This window comes from Octopus bimaculoides, chromosome 1 (genome assembly GCF_046866305.1).
Source record: "Octopus bimaculoides isolate indiv1 chromosome 1, ASM4686630v1, whole genome shotgun sequence".
Classification (NCBI taxonomy): Eukaryota; Metazoa; Mollusca; class Cephalopoda; order Octopoda; family Octopodidae; genus Octopus; species Octopus bimaculoides.
In genome coordinates this window covers 192,306,324-192,323,472 of record NC_142928.1, presented here as the reverse complement: position 1 = coordinate 192,323,472, position 17,149 = coordinate 192,306,324, and the positions used below count along the sequence as shown (strand labels likewise).

General features: G+C 35.6%; 1 protein-coding gene across 2 annotated transcripts in view; it reads right to left on the bottom strand.

Annotated features, from left to right (window-relative positions):
• Positions 1 to 17,149, bottom strand: part of LOC106884166 (protocadherin Fat 4) — a 696,074-nt gene that overhangs the window by 282,180 nt on the left and 396,745 nt on the right. The window contains exon 5 of one of the 2 annotated variants that reach the window (XM_089364268.1): positions 16,777 to 16,900. The exons of the other annotated variant lie outside the window; for it this stretch is intronic. The gene's annotated coding sequence lies outside the window, so the exon portion shown is untranslated. The remainder of the gene's footprint in view (positions 1 to 16,776; positions 16,901 to 17,149) is intronic. 2 annotated transcript variants of the gene reach the window in all.

Genomic DNA, 17,149 nt, shown 5'->3' with positions numbered 1-17,149 from the left:
GGGGACAAACAAAGACAGACAAAGGGATTAAGTTGATTACATCGACCCCAGTGCGTAACTGGTACTTAATTTATTGACCCCGAAAGGATGAAAGGCAAAGTCAACCTCGATGGAATTTGAACTCAGAATGTAGTGGCAGACGAAATACCACTAAGCATTTCGCTCGGCGTGCTAATATTTCTGCCAGCTCGCCGCCATTCCATTTCTGTCTACCTAACCCACTCACCAGGCTTTGCTCAGCCCAAAGCTATAGTAGAAGACACTTGCCCAATGCAATGGGATGAAAAACAAAAACAGCATCATTTATAAAATCTCCTCCAACTTTCTCACCAACTATTTCTGGGAAGGCCATGGCAGTAGAGTTGTCAGGCACCTCCTCCATAGGGTCCTATCAGAAGCAATTGTCATTACATTTTCCAGCTGGATTCCCAAGCACGACCAACTAATACTATGGATATTATTCCACCAACTCCTCCTTGGTTTACCCTTAGATCTCCTGCTGGTTGGCTCAGCTTGACAAATCTGTCTTGTGATTCTTTCCTGTGACATTCTAATCACTTTTCCGTAATGCTGGAGCTGTGATCTCTTAATGCAGAAAACAGCAGCACAACTTGGAAAGGCTCCCTGATCTCTGAGCTACATAACCTGTCAAATAGCATTGCTCCAGAGACCCTTTTCAGAGGAATCCCATTTCAGCTGCTTGTATTTGCAACCATAGTCTTAGCTATTAGAAAAAAAATGAAATGCTTCAAGACATTTTGCAACAAGAACTGTAAAAACACTGCAACTTCACCACAAACGAGAACTTTTATATTGATTCAATAACAAAATGAAAATTATGCATAGCTAATTTAATAAAACCTGCATAGCAAAATGCAAAAACAAAATTGTTTATAACAAATATATGTGAATAATGAATATAGATAATGTTAATTAACATATAAGCTTTCGCTGAAGTAGCAGGATGGATTTTGTTAAACGACTACGAAGTATAAGTAAAACAGAATTGCAAATAGTGAAAGAAATATTTGATCTAAAAGAAAGAGTTTAACAACATACACTTAACAAGATTTCATGTTGACTTCAAAACACAGTTGAGTTTGGGAAATAATACTGTTCGCTAAATACCATTGGAAAATATTAGAAATAGTTTTCAAAAGTGCAGGCATGGCTGTGTGGTTAAGAAGCTCACTTTGCAGCTGCATGGTTCTGGGTTCTGTTCAACAGCACAGTACTTTGGGCAAGTGTTTTCTACTATAGCATTGGGTTGATCCACAAAGATTTTCTGATTGAACCATATGTCTCAGTTTTATTGTCAACCTTTGTGGCTATGTACTTAAGAAGTTAGTATCACAAGCAAGTAGTTTTAAGTTCGATCCAACTGTGATATCTTTGGTAAGTGTCTTCTACTGTAGCCCAGAATTAACTAAAGCATTTGTTAAATCTATCTAATAGAAACTGTGTGGAATCTATCTGACAGGACCATATCTGTTCTGAAGTGGTTGCCCAATTAAAAACTGCATCACCAGGTCCTTAAGTGATTTTAGCAGATTCCACTTTGTTACAATCATTTGTAACAAATTTCTAGTCTGAGAGTAACATCTTTACTTCTCGTTAGTCTTGAATGTCCTGAGATGGTCCAAGGGCACTGCTAGTCCTCTTTTTATGAATCAATTTCATGGAAACAAAGAGAGACCAGTTGAATTCTATTGGTCTAAATGTTTAGTTTCTAAGTACTGCTGGGTTGGTTGCGTAAGATTCAAACTGAACCTCTGCAAAATTTATCTTTCATGATATCCTTGCAAATCATGTTAATTCCCTTGCACCATTAAGTTTCCAAAAGCTGGATGAAAGACGTATGTAAGACAAACTTGTGATATTCTGAGATTCACTATGGGTTTATAGATAGGGAGTTATCTCCCTTGCCATATATTATTAACAGTGCATGGGAGGAACTGGGAGGATATAAATGGTTGTCTCCTGGACTGCATGGGGGAGGAGTCTTTGCTGTGAGGTTCTTTGTGGTACAGAAGAACTTGGACATTGATATGTGATGTTCATTGTGGTACTACTCCATCTACAGACTGTATTACCAGGATAGCAGTCAAGCAAGTCATTTCTCTTTGACACGAACCCACTTCTACCAATGAAGAAGATATTCCAAAACTGGTCAAGTGTTTCCTGGCTCATATTTCTATTTCTTAAACCATACAACTAAGTGGACCACAACTTTTATTGCAAATCCCACAAATAATTCAAGAAGCAATATCAGATAGACATAGGGTATTCCCAACACTAAAACCTTTAAAATTGTGCTAGAAAATAGTTTCTAACATAGGATAGAATTTTGGCAGAGGAACATTCAATTAAATTGACTGCAATATTTAATTGGCGCATGGAGGTGAGCTGGCAGAATTGTTAGCATGGTGGGGAAAAATGCTTAGTGTCATTTCGTCTGTCCTGAGTTCAAATCCTGCTAAAGTCAACCTTAGCCCCAGTTAAATATTGCTTTTAAATTTTAGCACAAGGCAAACAATTTCAGAGGAGGAGGCAGGTCAATTACACCAATTCCAGTGCTCAACTGGTACTTATTAACCCTGAAAGGATGAAAGCAATATTTAACTGGGGCTATGTTTTCTATTGACCCTGGAGGAATTAAGGGCAAAGTTGACCCCAGTGGGATTTGAACTCAGAGCACAAAGAGCCAGAAAAATTACTGCAAATTATTTTTTTACAACCTTCTAGCAATTCTAGCTACATACCACCCTAAACTTGCACACAATACATATACATATAACTATTCCCCTTTTGCATAATGTTCCAGAGCCACAATTTTATAAGAAATTCTCTTTGGAATTGAGATGGAAAATTAGGAATGAAAATGATAACGAAATTAATTAAACCTAGACTGTTGTTAATTACTGTTGTCTCGCCTCAGGTCAGCTTATTTTAAATTAATGTAATGTAAAATATGTATTAATGGATTAATTAATAACTATTATTTAACGAATAAACTGAACTCAAGTGGTTTTGTAGTAATTAATAATTCCAGAAACCATTTTGGAAGGCCTCAGCCAAATGGTTTTCACTAAACAATACTAATATTTGCATTGAATGATGTAAACAACAAACTTAAGCCAGGATAGATTTTTCACTCGCATACAAATACACAGACACAAATACATACACAAAGACACAGCACACATACTTAGACATGGACTCACATATACATATACCTGGACACACTTTCACACATGTATAGACATTCAAGCATACGTATAGTTACTCATACACATATACATAAACATATCCACATATACAGCATACATAAATATACATATGTACCTGGACACACTCTCTCGCTCTTGTACACACACACACACATACATGTAGACAGTTATTAATACACACATACACATAATCCTTTATCAACCAACAGATCTAGCATGGCCTGCAGTTACTATATAGCTCTTCCTCCTCCTGCTTCTTCTTCAACCAAAATATATAAAAAAGAAACCAAACCAATTTGATAACATTTGTAAAAGTTGTAGAAGTGTTTAATAGAGCTTTAAGTGCATTAAGTATGATTTAAAATAGGAGTTTAATTTCTTCCACATCACCACAACAAGCCAATATAGGATTACACTTAAATTTGATTTTTATTTACATATCATGTGGATTTTCCTTTCTTCATCACATAATACTGTCGAGTGAGCCATTGAACATTACAAATGTAATTATACTCGTGTCCGCTTCTACACCAACTTACAATGCATCTTCTATGTTAGACAAATTATTGGAAATGATGATAATGATAATAATAGTAATAATAATAAAACCTCATAACTGCTTTAATTACTATACAGATTTCATATTGTAATTTTCTGGTTGTTTTGATCAAATGACAGCAAAATTAGAGCTGTCATGTGATCAATAATTGCGATAACATTAAGCTGATAAAATGACATATTTCCAAAACAAATGATTGCATGTTCAATACTGTTTTGTGACAATGGATTAATTTCATCTTTCATTTTGTGTGACAAGTAGGTAATTAGCTGACATAAAAGGCTTAGATATATACATGTGCGTGTGTGTGTGTGTGTTTGTGTGTGTATTTATAACTATCTAGCTACTACCTATCTATAGGTATATTGATACTTATAATTATAGGTATAATGGTCGTCATTAATTATTCCAGATTTAAAATTGTCATATTCTTTCAGACAGGTTGCAGACTTGGAATTTAAATTGCCAAAAAATAAAAAAAAATAAAAAATTACAAATTTGTATGTATGAAGAATGCATCCACATTGTTCATAATTATAATAAAACATAAAAATTAAATATAAATACTTTGTTCATATTCATTTCACATCTACTTTATCATGATAATGGTAAAACATATAAATGTTCAACTTCACTTATCTTATATTATTTACATTATTTACATTTGACAGATATTAGTCCTCATCTTGTTTGTTGTTAACACAATGTTTTGGCTGATATACCCTCCAGCCTTCATCAGGTGTTTTGGGGAAATTTTGAACCTGGGTTCTCATCCTTAAGGTATTTTTCGATGTTATTATTATTATTATTATTATTATTATTCAGGTCACTGCCTGGAATTGAACTCGAAATCTTGGGGTTAGTAGCCTGTGCTCTTAACCACTACATCATATACCCATGAGCACATGGCATAGTGGTTATAATAATAATAATAATAATCATAACAACATCGAAAAATACCTTAGGAATGAGAACCCAGGTTCAAAATTTCCTCAAGACACCTGATGAAGGCTGGAGGGCATATCAGCCAAACCGTTGTGTTAACAACAAACAAGTTGAGGACAAATATCCGTCAATTGTAAATAATGTAAATAATTCCTCGTCTCTTAAATATAGAACTGTATTATTTACTTATCTTTCCCAATCACTTTATCCAGATTAATTTTTGTATGAAACTTGAAGGTTCCTTCTCACACCTCATCACCAGTTATACTACTTTCAAGCTCCACCTCCCCGTAACCTCCCTTCTAAAATGTGAGGAGTCATGTAGTTCCTCTACAGTAAGAGACCTGTTCTGCTCCAGCCCTTTTCTCTAATGCTTTACTCCATCTCTACTTATTCTCCTCATGAAAAGTTGCCCCTCTCCTTGGTACTCATAGCCTTGCAAGTCATGTAGTGACCTCAGTATTGCTGGTGGCACCCAATACACACTGTAAAGTGGCTGGCATTTGTAAGGGCATCCAGCAGTAAAAACCATGCTAAAGTAGATAATGAAGCATGATGCTGGTGGCACATAAAATGCACCATTCAAGCATGACTGATGCCAGTGTTGCTTGATTGGCACCTGTGCCAGTGGTATGTATGAAGCACCATTTGAGTGTGATTGATGTGAGTGCCACCTAACTGGCTACTGTGGTGGTGACACATAAAAAGCACCATTCAAGCATGGTCGATGCTAAGGATATCTGACTGGCTCCTGTGCCAGTGGAATGTAAAAAGCACCATTCAAGCATGGTCAATGCCAGTGCCACCCATGTCAGTGGCATGTAAAAAGCACCCAGTACACTCTGTACAGTGGTTGGTATTAGGAAGCGCATCCAGCTGTAGAAACCTTGTCAGAACAGACTGGAGCCTGCTGCAGCCTCCCGGCTTACTAGTCCTCAGTCAAACCATCTAACCCATGCCAGCATGGAAAGCGGACGTTAAATGAAGATGATGATGATATGTTATGATATGATATGTTATGATAAAGAACACTGAAATCTGTTTGAGATTTTTAACAAAAATGTATCTATTTTTATTGTAAACAATACCAAACATCAAGACAGTTCAAAGCTTATCATTCTTGGACTAGGAATGATAGTAATCACTGTTGTAGGTTCCTTGATGTTAGCTGACCATTGTGAGTTGTCCATTGTTTTTGTGCTGTGACAGCACTCTGGCCAGCTGCAAATTCTGCTACTGTCTGCCATCTTCTGAGTCCAGTACGATGTCTGTCATTAGCAGCTAAAATGTGCTGAATATATAGTGTTGAATATATAGATGAAATTGTTGTTATATCTGATTCCACATGAAGTAATGGTCAGATCTTTTCATGACATTGGTAATATTTTAAGAAATTGTGATTGTATTCTTGAGTCAGTTATTTTGGCATCAGATATTGTAATCTGGGTTTGATTGCTAAATATTCCTGCTACAAGTCGCTCAGATCCTGTCAAACCATCTAACCCATACCAGCATGGAATATGGACATTAAATACTGATGACATATCATATTAGACTTTGTTAGTTCACAACTGGCAATTCCAATCAGCATTTGTTGTTGTAGTGAATATCATTTAAGAGGAATTTTAATTATAGAGGGCTTGTAAAGGCCAACATATAACCCTTTCCTTCAGACCAAGCCCCACAAAAAATAAAAATTAAAAAAATTATTCAATGATTTTTCTTAACGTTTTCACTGTAAAATCATAAATTATTGTCAATAAAAGGTTAGTTCACTGACATCAAATCTGAAAGATGGAAGTTAGATGGGGGGACGGGTGGGTAGTGTTGCACAAATTATTCTCTTATTAAGTTTCACTTCAAAAGTTAATCCTACTTTCTGAGAAGTTCTTTTATGTGTAAGCGAATAAGTTTTATTATTCTCAGTCAGTAAAGTATAGATTTAGAAACTAATATTCCAATACAGATACACAATACAATCCTAGATTGTGCGATCAATAATGTGTTGTTAAAGTTTCATAGAAACACAGAAACAACACACAAATATATACACACAACTATATAAACACATGTGCAAACAAAAACACTTGTATACATATAGTATAATAAATTATATAAGCACAAATATATAAGCATACAGATATTCATGCATATGTATACAAAACGTTGGTACTCACACATACACAGACATACATGTTTGCTTATGTATACAAACATATGCATACACACATGTATGCTTATGCGTGTGCACATATGCATACAAAAGTGCATTTATATACACATGAAAACACGGATACAAACATGTATGTGTACAAACGCATATACACACGTATATGCACACATTGTTTTTAATGAATGCTTACATCAGTTGGAAATGTTTTTCTTTCCCTGTTTCTGTAATCGTTTTAAAAATAAGCATTTACTTGACTTTATCTTCAACCCTGTTATTCTAACCCAGGAATACCACTGATTCCAACATTGCTCCCACTATTACCCACACACTGACAGTCCTTGAGACAGCACCTATACTTACCAAAAGTCTTCACCCTTTCTCTATCCAAGTAGGAATCTGTCCAAATTTATGGAAAACTTACGACTGTATTCCATCCACACCACCAGAAACAGAAAAGGAAAATGAAAGAATCTGGCTATCTGGCTGACTCTGCCAAGTTACTGACCAACCACCCTCACTTCCACCATCTCAAAGTGACTAAGATGATCATAATTAAATCATTCTTTAATTATCTCCAGTCTCTTTCTCTGTATAATACCCATCAGTACAGTTCTACTGAACACTTCCTTCTGCACATTAATCATCTTCTCACTGTCATTTCTAACAACAACACGATTCAAATAAAATCACCAAAGCATCAAATTAGTTGAATCATTAGAGCATAGGAAAAATACCTCATGGTATTCACTCCAGCTTTCTGTATACTGAGTTCAAATCCTGCCAGGTCAACATTGCCTTTCATTCATTTGGGGCTAGATTTGTCAATAAAATAAAGTAACACCAAGGAAAGTAAGTCAGTGGAATTATTAGGAAGTCATGCAAGAGACCTTGCAGTTTTGTGTTGCCTTTCTTTGTAATCTGAGTTCTTGGGGTTGGAGAAGAGATTTAATCCATTTTTTGGGTTTAATACCACCACCCAAGGTGGAGGGAACTTCATTCATATTTTTGTTTAACATCACCACTTACTTGGTCTTTGAGTACCTTTAGTAGAGTTCACTGTCATAAATTATTCAGGCTGGGTCCCCAGTTTGAGGATTGTCTCCTCCTGTATCCCCACCATTTCTTGGAGACTGAAAATAAAGAGCCATGGCTTCTCAAGCGTGCCCGTCTGTGTTAGCGTGGATGCAACTGTGGCCAAGTCCGCTCTTCGCTGTGCTGCCATGCCATCAACTGCAGTTGGTGGAGGCCCCCTGGCGAAAACATTCACAAGTAACTGCATGAAGAAGTGATTGAAAAGTAAGACCAGTTTTAATATATCTGAGATATATTTTTCACTGCAGTTTCTCATGGAAAAAAATTCTAGCTTAAAAATAAAATGTTGACACACCCAAATAAGCTCAGAGCACCCTTTATTGGACTGATGGATGCATTCTGAACTGTTTAGTTTACTTCAGCAACAAATACCAAAGAAAGACAACTCTGACCTGACTAGGAAACAAAGCTTCCTTTACAAGAAATCAGTCAATATTCTTTTCTACTCTAGACACAAGGCCCAACATTTTTGAGGAAGGGGCCAGTCGATAAGATCGACCCTAGTACACAACTGGTACTTAATTTATTGACCCTGAAAGGATGAGAGGCAAAGTCGACCTCAGCAGAATTTGAATTCAGAATGTAAAGACAGATGAAATACTGCTAAACATTTTGCCCGGTGTGCTAACATTTTGGCCAGCTTGCCACCTTAAAGAAACCAGTCAATATTCTTTTCTGCTCTATGCACAAGGCCTGAAATTTTTTGGGAGGGGCCCAACTGATTAGATTGACCCCAGTATGCAACTGGTACTTCATTTATCGACCCTGAAAGGACAAGAGGCAAAGTCATTTGTTAAATAGTCACTAACCATAGTGGTGTAACACAACTGGATAAACCAATTTCACATAATAAACACAATCCTGGCATCCAGTCTGATGATCTGATGTTTCCATTAGTTGAGTTTATTGGATACGTATTATTTTTTTTATTGATCCAGAAAAGCAAAGCTGACTGATGAAGTGGGTAGAGTTGAAATAAAAAGAAAAAGAAGAAGAAGAAAGAATGATGAGAATATGCTTGTGAGGTCAGAAGGTTATAGGTTAAAACTATGATATTGCTATTACATTGTGATCTTGAGTAGGTCATAATTTTTGTTGTGAGTTAATATTCATATATTTAAGTAGAATTAAGTACTTATAAATAAATGATATTAATCAATAGTATTTAATTTATTAAATAATTTATTAGTATTGATTTCAAATTTTGGCACAAGGCCATAAATTTCATTGATTGTATTGATCCCAGTGCTCAAATGGTACTTATTTTATGGACCCTAAAAAGATGAAACTAGAACATAGAGTCAGAAGAAATACTGCTAAGCATTACTCTCTATGCGTTAACAATTCTATCAGCTCACTGCCTTAAATGATTTTTGGAGATATGCTGTGATTGAGAGGAGCCGGCAACTAAAGTGAGATCGCAGCCATGGCTGAAGCCAGTGTTGCATGTCCGGCTCGTTTAAGAGTACCTTTGATGCGTCGGGCAATATGATACACTTGAAAAGATCTATTAAGTCAAGTAAAACCAAAATCGTAGCTGTGGTCAGTGCCCCCTGACTAGCTCCCATTCTGGCCAGTGTTCCTTGACTGGCTCCTGTGCCAATGGCACATAAAAAGCACCATCTGAATGTGGTTGATGTCACATCCGCCTGACTGGCTCCTGTGCCGGTGGCACATAAAAAGCACCATCTGAATGTGGTCAATGCCAGTACCTCCTGACTGGCTCCTGTGCTGGTGGCACATAAAAAGCACCATCTGAATGTGGTCAATGCCAGTACCTCCTGACTGGCTCCTGTGCTGGTGGCACATGAAAAGTGCTATCTGAATGTGGTCGATGCCAGGACCGCCTGACTGGCCCCTGTGCCGGTGGCATGTGAAAAGCACCATCTGAACGTGGCTGATACCAGTACCCCCTGACTGGCTCCAATGCTGGAGGCATGCAAAAAACACTATCTGAAAGTGATTGATGCCAAACCTGCCACTACACTCTTGGAGTGGTTGGCATTAGGAAGGGCATCCAGCTGTAGAAACATTGCCTGATCAGACTGGAGCCTGGTGCAGCTGCTGGCTCTCCAGACCTCAGTCAAACTGTCCAACCCATGCCAGCATAGAAAACGGACGTTAAACGATGATGATGATGATTATCATTTTCCTTGGCATGCTTGGGAAATTATTGTCAACATGTTTAGGTCTTAATAAGAGGGGAAAATGTTCTTTGCATTGATAGCATACATAAAAAGAACCCTTTTTTCATGTGAAGCAACATAGCAAGAGAAGTGTGATCAAGGCTATCATTAATTAGCCAGGCCTCTTGATATAGCAAGTTAATTGCTAATTGGCTGCAACGAATTAATTCAATTAATTCAGTAGTTTAAATTCTTAGGCATGCGTTTGCATTATTGGTGTGCAACGAATATAATCCAGTCTTTATCAGGAAATACGTGCAACAGTAGTCCACTCCCATGTTTGCTGGTAACAACAGAGACTGCAAGTGATACAGGTTTTCATTCAAGTAGCAAAATCCCTCTTGCTAAAAAAGTGAACCATATTTGTGGGCACGCCTGCAATGCAAACTCGTGTTCCTAGAGATACTTGAAAATCAAATTAATTGCATTAATTCTTCTCAATCAGTCAGTGATTAGTGTGTTGTTGTATCGAGAGACCTACCAGATCGATGAAAGCTCTAATCACATTTTTCAATGTATGTTTCTACTCAAAGACACAGCCATTGCAGCAGATAGAATAGAGTTTTCTTGTCATGCCATCACTACAAACTGAAATTGTATGTTGGTGGAAGATAAGAAGAGAAAAAGAAAACAACAAAAAGAAAATGCTTAATATCTTTTCAAACAAAGTTCCTTGTCATATTTGTTCTGCATTGAGCCACAAACATTCCCTTGTTATTGACACCATCATAAATCCAGCAAACAAGTGACTGTTCTGTTGGTAACCTGTAACCAATTATTCTATTGTTCACGAATGATGATATAAAAATTAAGTTGAATATATAAACAAATATTCTGAAAGGGATTATGCAGAAACTTGACAATTTAACAATAAGAAAATACATTGAGTGGTATCAGAAAATTTGTAAAACTTCAACATCACAACAATATATCCAGATCAAATACTGCATAAAGTTTGCATATAGAGTTTCACTTTGAAAGTTTCATAAAAGCAACAGAGAGGAAACACAACCTGTCCCAGAATGGTACCATATTGTCAGTATCAGAAGCATTCCCTACAGCATTCTAGTTTGAATTTTATTACATTTATTTAAATTTCTTTTTGTCACCCTTGTGTTTCTTGAGCTGACATATCTAAACGAAGATTTTATTATTTCTTTCTCTCATATATTAAATATGCAAGCTCCTGTTTAACCATATATGCAGCAGGTGTCCCAGGGTGTGTGTCTCTGGTCATTCTTCTAGCAGTTTGTTATATTTACAGAGCTGAAGATATGAACAATACTTCGCTTTCATATATCTATCATCTTACTTTCACAAAGCCAGACACTTAAATATAAACATATTTACATATGTTATCGTAAACAAAGCAGCATTCCTCTAGAGTTACAAAGATACAATTACATCACTAAATGTTGTTGTCATTGAAATAAACATATAGAATGCATTTACATTTAATATTAACTCTCTTTAAAAGATGATAAAAAGAATTGTCATTTTTAGCCCCTTCTCAGGGTTGATCCAGTTGATTTTTATGATCATATGTATTCCAGCAATGACCATCCAGTATTTTTGACTCTCCATTGCCCCACTACAATACTGTAGCCCAGCTTACACTATCCTCTGACATGTTCTTTTTTAACTCTTTTAATCCTGGTTCTGTGATAAAAGCTTCCTCAGTTAAAGCGATCTAAACTGAAACTTTTCATCAAGATTTTATGTAAATTTAAGTTTCAATCCACAGCTAAATAAGGACAAAATTAGTTTACTAAACTCTCTTCATTAATTTCAAAATTAATTGAAATGAAGGCTGTGTATTTCAACAGAAATATGAACAGAAATATGTTAACATGACAGCCTTTAATTTGAGGAAGATCTGATTTCTATTTATAGCAGATCAAACATACACATAAAAGTTCCCATTTTTTTAATAACTGAGTCAGAATAGTAAGGGAAGTGCCCCTGACCTTCTCAGTGTCTTTGAAATTGGCAGGGGGTAGGGTGTGGGAGTGGAGAAAGTTCTCCTCAAACTGGACACCTGACGTGAATGCTAGTGTAGGGAGGATTCAAAACTGAATCTGTGAATACGTGGTCAGACATCTCAAGAAAACCACATGGTCAGTCTATTAAGCAACCAATCAGTGTCAAGCTACCACTAGATTCAATTTTCTAGAATCTTCTTCTGCCCTATAAAAAGCCACTTTTGGTGGTAATTAACTGTAGAATATTCTTTTCTACTCTAGGCACAAGGCCCAAAAATTTTGGAGAGCAGGCCAGTTGATTAGATTGACCCCAGTGCATAACTGGTACTTAATTTATTGACCCCAAACAGATGAAAGGCAAAGTCAACCTCAGCAGAATTTGAACCCAGAATGTAAAGACAGATGAAATACCGCTAAAGATGTCTTGCCACATCAAACAGTTCCAAATATATGCACCAACATCTCCAGGTTTTTGGACAGACCAAACTAAACATTCACACAATGTCTCATAAGTAACTTCATTGAATGTGGTGCAGTTTTTCCTTCTCTCTCAGTGTGTAATTATTAATGTTGTTGTCTATAAAAGTGTACTTTTGACTTAATGGGTGATAATAAAATATTCTGTTAAATGTTTGCGGGTGTTGTTCAGTTGCTTTTTCACGCAGCCCAAGAAACATGAATCTTTCATCAACTCCACCAGTTACCACCGCACACCAGCCAACAAACACTCAAGTAACACTAACAACAGAACGGATTCCATTAAAAGCAGCCAAGTGCCAGGTAATGGTGTTAAACCAGTTAATGGATTAAGCCTATCACCAATGTCAAAAATAATCTCTTTGATGGGCTTCCATAAATTCTGTCTACCAATATTTGACTAACAAGGTTTTAGTTGACCCAAGGCTATGGTAGGAGACACCTGCCCAAGGTGCCATCAAATAAGATTGAACCTTAAGCCATGCAGTTTTAAAGCAAACTGCACAACCACACAAATAATGTCAGCACCCATATCTTCTATTTGTTTTACTAGCATTAAAATATTCTGTCTTTACATTATGAAATCTTGAGTTAAAAAGGCCTGCAGAAAGATTGACAGATGGTACTGCCAGAAATGTGGCAGAAAATGATAATAGATTGAAAAGACCCAGTGTTTGGTGACATGACAACAGTGATAATGAATATAAGAAGATTTTAAAACTATTCGTTGAATAGATTTTGGCCAAAAGAAAAAAGACAAAAAAAAAAAAAATTAAGAAAAAATGAATTAAAACTAAGAACCTAGAATAAAAGAAAAGATATAAGAAAAGTCCAGAGTGAATTGACGTCATATAGAAGTCTGAAGTGAAGGCAGAAAAACTGTCAATATAAAGTTATATAAAATAAATATAGTGATATTGGTGTGTTATATAATTTGCAGTTTTCATGTGTTTGATGAAGTGACCACTGGTATCATGGTTTAGAATTTTCTTGAGACATTAAAAAGGAGGTAGGAATGTCAATATTTTTATCTGAAAAACTATAAGGATTCCTCAGTAGGTTCAACAGAAGGAATTGCAAACTCATTGCTTAATAATTTGCATGTGATTGCCAGTAGGTGTAGTTTCTAAATATGGTCCATTAAGAAACTAATCTGAGGAAACATTGCAAAAGCCATGGGATTAATTTTCTTTCAACTAAATTTGAAATAAAAATAAAAATTTATAAATTCACGGTTTTCTCAGATTAGTTTCTTTATGAACAATACATATAATTAAAGCTGTTGGAAATCACATGCAAACTGTAGAGTATTAATTTTGAAATTCTGAGGAAGAAATTAATCATATTTTCCAGTGCCTAACATAAGTTTTCTTAAATTTTGTAACATATGTAGTCATATATCATTCTTTAGTACATTATACAAATATGGAGCACTCACATACAGTACTTGAAGTTTCCCAGTGAACCACAGGTATGAAGTTCTTCGATTTCTGATTGATAATTCAAGACACAGTCATTGCCTGTTGATTACTGATTGGAAATTAGACAGCTTCATACTCATGGTTTACAGGAAAACTCTTAGTACTGTAAGTGAGTGTTCCATGTTTGTATATGTTAAATATATCCCATGATATTGAAGTCTACTTCTTTTGTGGTTACACACATAGTTTATCATCATATAGCATTCTATATATTTTACACAATAACTCTGAGGTGCTACAGTGCTAAGTATATTATTCTGTAGAGTTAGTGAATAATTCTCATAATTTTCTCATAATTAATGTTTTTCAAGCAATTAACAAACAGCTCAATAAGAATTCTAGTTTTTGTTTAAGCACCTCTCTTTGTTTACTGGATTGGAAAAAAAAGGACCTGTCCCCATATCCTTCAGAGCCCTTGGGACCAGTGGGATGGAATCCTCTTGAATGACTGCAAATTGATGGCTTCAGGAGTCAAACATCTGTACATGGTGGGAATTGCAAAGGTATGATATTCTAGAGAAGAAGGATTGGATGTACCGATCAGTGTAAGACAGGGCACAATAGGGGTGATTAGAAGAGGAGAGACAAATGTGCCACTGTGATGACAGCACAGGACTAGTTGGATAAAGAGAAGCTCTTAATTCAAATTGTCTAACAGAATGAGGCACCACATTTATCTAATATTAATTATCCTTAGTTGATAATCTAAAATAATTTCCCCTCCTTATTTTCCCTCATTAAAACATCAAATTTTCAAATGAAACATTATCTCTCATTATTAATTAAGAATGACTTTTTTTTTTTTTTTTACCTTTCTTAGATTCACAGATCAATATCCTTTATTGTATTAATTACTTTCTTGGAGATGAAAACCTGATAGCAAGTGAAAATTCTTAATGTTGAGAATAAGATACTTTTGAAGGAAAATATAATGTAGTAAGCATATTTCATTAATTTCCCTAAGTATAGAGGATGCCGCATCTTTATTCATTAGCAATTTAATGTCAATAATAAACTCTGCATAAAATTCAAATAATTATTTACCAAATTTTATTCTAACAAAGAAATGGAAAATTAATGGAAATCAAAGTAAAATGAAGTGAATTTAATGATATGAAAGCAGAAAGAAGAAATATACACAAAAACATTATTATCTTTGTTATTATTATTATTATTATTATTATTATTATCATTATTATTATTATTATTATTATTAACAACAACAACACTCACATTGGATAGAAAATCTAAGAAGCTGCTCACAATGCACAATTCACACCATCCTAAAAGTAATACTGACAGACTCTACCTACCAAGAAAGGAAGCAGGTAGAGGATTACTAAATACAGAAGACACAGTCTGTACCCTGATATTGGGTTTGAAAAATTGTGCAGAGTGAAGGAAGAACAACAGAACAAGCAGATGGAAAGAAATGGAATTATATAGTCAATTTATGCAACAAACTGAGGATGTTGGAAGTAAAGAATGTTGATTATGGCTGACAGACAGAAACTTAAAACAAGAGACTGAAGTGCTAATTATAGCTTTCCAGGAACAAAGCCATTAAGATGAATCCGATAAAGGCAAAGATAGACAAAACCCACACAACAAATGTAGAATCTGCAGGAAAGGAAATGGAACTATCAATCATTTCTTGACTGAGTGCAAAAAGCTAGCACAAAAAGAGTAAAAGTGCTGGAATGAGTGTGGAGGTAAAAGAGTGCATTGGGATATGTATGGCTTTGAAATAACAGGAAAGCAGTATGAACATGAATCAGAAGCTGTAAGGGAGAATAGGAATTACGAGATCTTATGGGACTTCCACATAAAGACTGACCATTCTATTGATTATAGAGGACAAAATATATAAACAGTGTAAGATCGTAAACTTTGCAATACCATAGGATAATGGAATTGATATCAAAGAAATTGTAAAAACTGAGAAATGTCAGGGTCTGGCCAGATAGCAGAAGAAACTGTGGAAGACTAAAAGAACAATTATTCTTTGCATTTGTCACAATGCTGAAAATGTTACCTAAAAGACTGAAAATACTGGAATTGAGATTCACATTGTCAACCTGCAGGAAAGTGCCATCCTATATTCTGCAAGAATCCTATGAAAGATTCTTGAGATTTGAGGAGACTTGCCACCAAACCTCAAGATAAAATTCCAGCTAATTAAACTAGCCAATCCAAACAAGAACAAGCAAGAAAAACCAACAACATGAGGACATGGTACAAGTACTGTGTTATTGGATGTTAAGGAAAGGAAAGAAAAGAAAGAGGATTTCACGTTTCTAGTGGAGCTCTTCATCAGAAATATAGAAAAAGACCAAAGACGGGAAGATGGAGAAAGAAAATCGCCAACGATACACACGTGGTCACATAATTAAATCAGCCATGCACTAGCTTCATAATAATAAAAATGATAATAATAATAATAATAATAATAATAATAATAATAAAAATTATTTCTACTACAGGCACAAGGCCTTGAAAATTTTGGGGGAAGGGGGTTAGTTGATTATATCAACCCCAGTGCATAATTGGTGCTCGTTTCATTGGCCCTGAAAAGATGAAAAGCAAAGTTGACCTCGGTGGAATTTGAACTCAGAATGTAGTGGTAGACAAAATATTGCTAAGCATTTTACCTGGCTTGCTAATGATTCTGCTATCTCGCTGCTTCCCAGTAGTTATAGGTGCACTGGAAACTATCCGTAAAGATCTGAACAGATGGACAGAGGAAACCCATAGAGGAAACCCAGTTTAGTACAGCTGCAGAGAAAAAAAAAACAGTGTTATTAGGGAAAGCTAGGATACTTAGGAGGGTTCTTGGCATCTAAGGTTACTTGCTGTAACCTGATAGGAGGGTTCTAGGCATCTAAGGCAAATTGTTGTAGCCTGATGTTAGGACTCCTTTTTTTTCCCAACAGTCCAATCTGTTGAGTGTATATGAATAATAATAATAATAATATATGTGCCTTTGGTCTCTAGCTGAGACTTGGCTGGAAGATGAAATAAAAT